Source organism: Myotis lucifugus, unplaced genomic scaffold (genome assembly GCF_000147115.1).
Source record: "Myotis lucifugus unplaced genomic scaffold, Myoluc2.0 scaffold_178, whole genome shotgun sequence".
NCBI lineage: Eukaryota > Metazoa > Chordata > Mammalia > Chiroptera > Vespertilionidae > Myotis > Myotis lucifugus.
The window spans coordinates 1,841,028-1,847,926 of record NW_005871226.1 but is presented as its reverse complement, the minus strand read 5'-3'; the positions used below and the strand labels follow the sequence as shown (position 1 = coordinate 1,847,926).

The 6,899-nt window shown below is 52.3% G+C and overlaps 1 protein-coding gene across 1 annotated transcript in view; it reads left to right on the top strand.

Moving 5' to 3' along the window:
- Positions 1–4,724: 4,724 nt before the first annotated feature.
- The window catches only part of RASSF2 (Ras association domain family member 2), a 38,228-nt gene continuing 36,053 nt past the window's right edge, over positions 4,725–6,899 (top strand). Inside the window, exon 1 of the mRNA XM_006096429.3 lies at positions 4,725–4,750. The gene's annotated coding sequence lies outside the window, so the exon portion shown is untranslated. The remainder of the gene's footprint in view (positions 4,751–6,899) is intronic.

The following is a 6,899-nucleotide window of genomic DNA, read 5'->3' as shown; positions in this document are numbered from 1 at the left end:
TCTCATGTACTTGTAAGTTTTCTTTGAATTATTATTTAGAGGTGATTTTAAAAAATTAAGTTATTAAATTCATGAGAAAATCCTTGGTCTCAATTTTCATTCATCCAAGACAAAATCTTTCTCAACTGTTAGCAAGAAGTCTCTCTCTGGCTCATTGGAAGCTGTGAATAATGCACCAGGTGTGTGTGTGTGTGTGTGTGTGTGTGTGTGTGTGTGTGTGTGGTGGTTTAGCCTTTCCTATGTTAAACAGAGACTGCAGAGCCACTTACCTCACCATACTGTAGCCCTTGGACCTGGCTTACTTCTTTCTCATCAGTCTTGTAAGAAACTGTTCTTTAAAATCAAACTCTCTTACTTAGGCTGGCTCAAATGACTTCTGTTTCTTGCAACCAAATGGTGTAGTGAGTTGGTTTCTCTAAGTTTCAGTTTCTGAGCCCACCAAGTGATGTTAGATGAGAGGCTGCCTAATACTTTTTTGGCTCCATGATTCTTATTTTTCTTATCCTTCCTCAGGCCTAGCATGACACCTTGCATACCACAGCTGTCCAGTAAATATCTATCAATATAACTTTGAATGCATACTCAATTTGTGTTATGAGGGGGTAACATTGTCACACTAGGTAATTAATATTTCAGTACAATCAGAAATGGAGGGGGGCTTTGCTGGAATGTAACCTTGGGGTTAAGGAAACTTGACTGGATTCCTAGAAAAATTAAATAAAATCTCCCATCTAATTTGAAACACAGTTCAGCTACTTTGTTTAGGTGGATAGCTGCCCAGAAAGTTTAGCCTTAAGGCTCCCTACCAAATATTTTATGTGAAAAAAAGATATGTTGGCTGGAAATAAATAAGTCAAGGCCATGTACTTTGGATCCTTTGCTCTCATTTCTTTCTTTCACTAGCCCCTGTTTATTCTTTGACTGGAGGAGGAAAAATCTAGAAAAATAAATCTCCTGAGTCTACTTAGATACCTATGGTACAAGGGCTTTAACCCACCCAATCGTCTCCAGGCTGAATCCAGACACGTTCCCTCTGAGTCCCCAGCATGACCTCCTGCCAGCGCTTGCCCTAGCCTCCACGGTCAACATGCCTTTCCATGCTGGCTCTTAGAGCCAATGATTCGTGTGTTCTGTGTCACATCCCTTCGGCCCACTTGTCATCCCAGCATAGCTGTGGTGGGCAGCTACATGCACAATGACTAGTTCCACCTCAAGTGCCAATGACAGCGGCTCCTGCTCTTCTGCCTCAAATGTTTTCTGGAGGCCAAAGATGTCCACACAGCCAGGAAGTTAGAAGAGGTAAGTAGAGCATTCCCAGGAGTAATCCTCAGCTGGTGAGGGGTGAGATTCAGCGGATAAATGCCCCAGCCCCCTGACCTACAGAAAGGACAATTCTGAGACTAATTTTACACAGTTCCTGAGAGGGTCCCCAGAGGGATGGAGCCCCAGTTGTGCATCCTTTATTAGCTTCTTCTCCTTGCCTGTCTCATTTTCTTGCTTTCTGGGATCAACTTTGAAGTAAACAACCTGCACCCATGTCTTTGTCTCAGGTTCTGCTTTTGAGGGAACCCAAACAGGCCCTATGGAAGGCCCGTGCTTCACACTCTAGTCTCCTTCTGAGGCCTCTGGTCTTTGGGAGCAAGTGGGACCTTCTGCATCATGTCTATGCCATGCAGGAATTGTGAAGAGACTCCAAAAGCGAAACCCAGGCCCTCCCTCTATGTAGCCGTGGTGATCTACTAAGTTGACCTTAGTGAGGCTGCCCCCTCCCCTTGGTCAGTGCCTGAGAACAGGGGAGAGCAGCCAGTGTGGCAGTCTTCTCTCTTCTATTCCCGGAACTCCATTCACCCCTCAACGTACATCTTCACTCTGGTCGAAGGCCACAAACCGAGTAGATGTGGCATTTCCAACTGTCTGTGTCCCCTGCTTCCTCCCTTCTCCTAGAATCTACTGGGAGCAGAAGAGTGGGCTTTGGACACCCACTTCTTCTCTGCATAGCCTGCTTCTACTCAGGCATAAAACAGAATCTACTGGCAAAAGCTGCCTCTTGAGATGTTATAGGGGGACATAAAGGAATCTGGAAAATAATTTTCTGTCTGGCCGTGCTGGACATTTCTGCTACTGTTCTGTAAACGGTGACGTCCTTGCTTCCTAAACTTGTGCAGGCCCAATATGGTAGCCACCAGCCACATGTGCTACTGAGCACTTGAAATGTGACTAAAAATTCAAATGTGGAATTGAATTTTAAGTTTATGTAATCTTAATTAAAACTTTAATTTAAAAAAAATGAATACTTAATTCAGTTATTGAGAAACCTCTACTTTTTCAAGTAGAACTTTTATAAACCCCAAATACAGGTCAAGTATTTTTGATGTAAATTTAATGTCCGAATTGAGATGTGTGTAAATGCACCCCTGATTTTAGCTTTGTTAGAAAAATAGAATATAAAACACCTCATGAAGATTTCTTTATATTGTTTACACATTGACATGATAACATTTGGTTTAAATACAACATATTAAAATTAATTTCACTCGTTTCTTTTTTTTAATTTTAATGCAGCTAGAAAGTTTTCAAATTCTTCTGTGGTTTGCATTGCATTTCTATTAAATGACTGGTTCTAGGCAATGCTTATCTGCTGCTTTCCTGAGGCCGTGTGCCTCCTGGCCCAGTCCCTGGGGGTGGAAGGCTGCAAGAAGCAGGGCTTAAGGGGGTGGGGGAGTCTTCAATGTATTAGTTTGCAAAATATTATCCTTGTTACAGATGTATTGTCCCTATATTGCCTTGAAGGATAAAGGTCTATTCCTTTCTCTCCTGTGGCTCCCATATGGGGAAATTGATTAAAAGAAAGATGGTTTCTGGTGTCTTGAACTAATCAGTCAATTGATTTATTCACCACCATGGAGAGTACAAGTGGAGGGGAGTGGATTTTGTGTTAAGCAGGGTATATGGCTAGGGTTCCTAGCAGTCTAGTTTGAACAAGTTAAGCCTGCTCCTGTCTCCAGTTGATTGGGCTTTGGATGGTCACCTGACCCAACCTGGGCCAATGAGTTGCTCTTCTGGGAGATAGGACTAGAGACTCAGGAATTCTAGCTTCACCTGGTGGCTTTCTTCAACAGGGGAGCTCCAAACCCCAGTGATGAAAGTAATTGCCACCCTTTGTCATGTGTCTGGGGTGCAGAAAAGGCCCGTCTATGATGAAAGGGAAGAGTTGGCCCCTAACAGAAGACTTCCTGTGTTACTGGAAGCCCTCTAGGCTCTTGATTTGCCTCTTACTAAGCTTTTCCTGCAATCCTGACCCAGAGGCTATAGGGAAACCCTCCTGTTCTCAGAATACATTCCCCTGAGGGTGCTCATGTTACCTGCAAAGAAACTTAACTAATATATAGTAATGGGACTTCATGGGAGAACCTTGTGTTCATAGCTCAAGGGGAAAGAACCAGGTTCCCCCCCCCCCCCCCCCCCTGTAAGCTGGTCAGTGGCCTCCTTGTTCCTGGGTAGCTGGCACAGTTTTCAGCACCACCCTACAGCTGCTTTAGGTTCAAAAGACTTTTGTGGCTGGCCTGGGAAGCAGATCACCATGTTAACATTGTTTCTAAGGGAGACCCATTCCAAGATCCAAACAATGAATTTAGTGAAGAATGTTTGGCTTTCAGGAGGGATGAGCTGATCCTGCTGTATCTTAGGGGCTGGCTACCATCCACTTTTAGGTCCCCTTCCCTTCTGGCGGGGGGACTGACTCTTCAGAATTGGGGTATGTATGTGGGAGGAGAATTCTGAAAATAGGGAAGAAGCAGATAAGTTCCCAATCCTCCTCCCCGCCGCCCCCCACGCCCCGCTGGGGGCAGCTGAGATATTCTAGGGCTTCCTATGCACCGAGAGCCCCTGGAGGTCCAGGGATGGATAAGAGGGGGAGGTGAGAGGTGGACAAAGACACTTGGCCTCCTTCACGTTATTGTCACGTCGGCCAGCCCGCCAAGTCGAAGGGACCTGGCTTAGCTCCTGCTCGGCTCAACCCCTTTTTGGAATAAGCCTGTGTGTTAGGAGGAAAAAAAAAAAAATCCTACATGCTCGCCTGGGAAATCCGGGGTGCTCGAGGTGGGCTCCCCAGGACAGCGTGACTGTTCCCTGCGAGTGGCTGTCACAGCGCGGGGCCAAGACCCCATCCCTCTTGGAGAGGGCAGAGCGAATGGGGGAGGGAAACCAGCGCATCCTCCCCGCCCTCGCACACTCACCCCCTCCACGCACTCACCCCCCCCCCGCCCCCCACTCCCCGCTCCCCCAGAGCCCGGAAGAGGCACTGACAGTCCCAGCTCTGACTCAAAGGCAGGGAAGGAGGGGACGCTCAGCCACCCCATTGTCTGGGAGGGAGGGGAGAGGCTCCGCCCCCCGGGGGGAGGGGAAGGGGGAGGGGGAAGGCGGGAGAGCAGGAGAGGAAGAAAGGCGAGGGGAGAGGGGTGTGGGGAGAGATGGAGAGCTCAGGAAAGAAGTGGAGGGAGGATGATCACACCGGATAGGGGAAGATAAAGGCTTAGGGGCGGGCAGACCGCTAAAGGAGGGGCGGAGAGGGAGCGAGGAGGGCGGTGCGTCCGACCCCCAATCTCGTGGCGGTCGCCAACCCTGCCCCGCCCCGCCGGATTTGATCCGAACCCGCTGAAGGCTGACCGAGGCGCCGGCTGGAGCAGCCCCCCTGCCGCGGCACCCCGCTTCCAACCTACGGTCTCCGCGATGCTGCGGGCTCGGAACGCAGGCAAGGCTCTGGGCGCGGGGCGCGGGGCGCGGGGCTCCGGGCGCAGCACGCGGGACGCCGGGTGCGGGGTCCCCGCGGTCCTCTCTCCCCTGCCAGTCTCCGCCTCCCCGAAAGTTTCCCCGCACGGCCGGGTCCAGGTCAGCCCCTCTCTCCTCGCCTGCCTCGCGGTGTCCTCCCTCCTCGCCCAACCGCTGGGGGTTCCCGTGGGGTTTCTGGGGGGTGTGGACTCCCCAGGGACTGCGTAGGCTTGGAACCCCAGCCGACCTGGCTTCGGGCCGGAGAAAGTTGTGGCTCCAAGTTCGTCCTCCCGCCCCGAGCCCGGGGGTCCTTCCTTCTCTCCGCAACCTGGGCGGCGGCTGGAAGGCTCCTCCGCCCCGTCCCCGGGGTCCCGGCGACTCCCTGGCGAGGTGGGGCAGGGCGGCAGGTGCAGGGAGGGGAGGCCCCCACAGCCCTGGTGAGTGCCCGACTCCAATCCGGTCCTCTCCTTCCCGGCCCAATGGACAGTTCGTTCCTCAGAGGCGGGTTCCACGCTCCCCGCCCCCCCCCCCCCCGGGCTCCCTCTGCCTCCACAAGGGCTCAGGGGCCCCTGGTCCTCGGGGCACTTCCCCTCTGCGGTCTCCCGCCCGCCTCCGGAGCTAGTGCTTGAGGTCTAGGGGACCTCGGCTTTTCGTCCTCGGCGCCCGAGAGAGGCAGGTGCCTTGGGCGGACGCGGCCACTTCTGCATTTTGAGCGCCTGCTTTGCATTCAGCTTCTAAACTGGGAGGAACCGGGGACAGCCGCGCAGCGCTGTGGCCGGGCTGGGAGGCCCAGGGTCCCCTCTTTGCCCCAGGGCGCTCAGTGGGGCCTGGGTGGTTCGCAGCACCTTTGCACCTTCGTGACAGGAGGAACTGAGCAGAAGGTTTCTCCGGCTGCCATGAGCTTCATTCCCAGGTGGCCGGAATCTGGGCCCTAGAACGTGTTCTCCCAGAGGCCAGAGGCTGTGTCCAGAGCCGGCCAGGCTTATAGTGAGTCCCTTACGTGTAATGAATGAACGTCTGAACCAGTGAGCTGACCGATAACAATTTGCCCTGGAGCGGGACTCAGTTCCTGCCACAGTTGATCTTGGTACAATGGGAGGAAAGAATTAGAAACAATGATTGTTTTGAGCAGCTGCCTCAGCCAGAGCCAGGAGCCTTCTTTCCAGATTATCTGGATGAGGAATCTGGGGTTGGAATGATGGTACTTATCAGTTCATATTTACCTACCAGGAACTTTTTCTGCAGGGGGGTCTGAAAAATTCGAGACACTTCTCTTGACTGAGACATATTTATTGCGTTGTTTGAGGAGAGGTCTTTCTTTTTAGCTTGTGTCCAAATGCAGTGTCCTCGGGACAAAGTGTGGAGTTGGCGTGGGAGGTGCCCATTGGGGAACAGAGACCCTGGAGTGGGGCCATGAGTCTGCGCACCAGCTGTGCTTTCTCCTCTAGACAGGCCAGCTGATGCCTAGGAGCTGGGGCAGGGAACCTGGAGGGGGGGAGGGGGGTAGATAGAACAGGGAGGGCCTCAAATGATGGTTGAGCTCAGAGAGGTGGGGTATTTTGGAAAGAGAATAGTTCTTGCTCTGGGAGAAGGAGGCATAGCAAGCAGCCTGCGGGGCACCTGGGAGTCTGGGCTGGAGAGGCTGGGGGTGACTCCTGCTCCTGCTTCAGAAGATGGGAGAGCAGAGGTGGAGTATTGGGGAGATCGGATAATTGTGTGGTGCAGCCTACACATATCCCATGCTCCTCTGGCTTCATTTTTATGCTGGTGAAATCTGTTAGAATGATGAGGGGCACCTTTGGGGAGCCTGGCTGAGGGGAGGTCAGGGGATCTGGAGCCCCCAGTCATGCCCTCCTCCTAGGGAAGGTGGGGTATACCTTCTCCACCAGGCTGAGTGGGCCAGGGCATATGCAGCACTTGCACCTGCTGCATCTCTAGCTGGCAGCACCCCACCTTCCTGAGGGTGGTCTCCCCCTGCCCTGGGGGCTCCATAACTCACCTCTCTGCTTTTCTGCTTGGCTTCTGTTTGGGGGTTCAGGCCTTCTCTCCAGTTTGTGTTATCTTGGGAGTGGTAGATGCCCTACACCTTGTTTTTGATCCCTCAGCCCTCCTCAACTCTCTGATGCACTGGC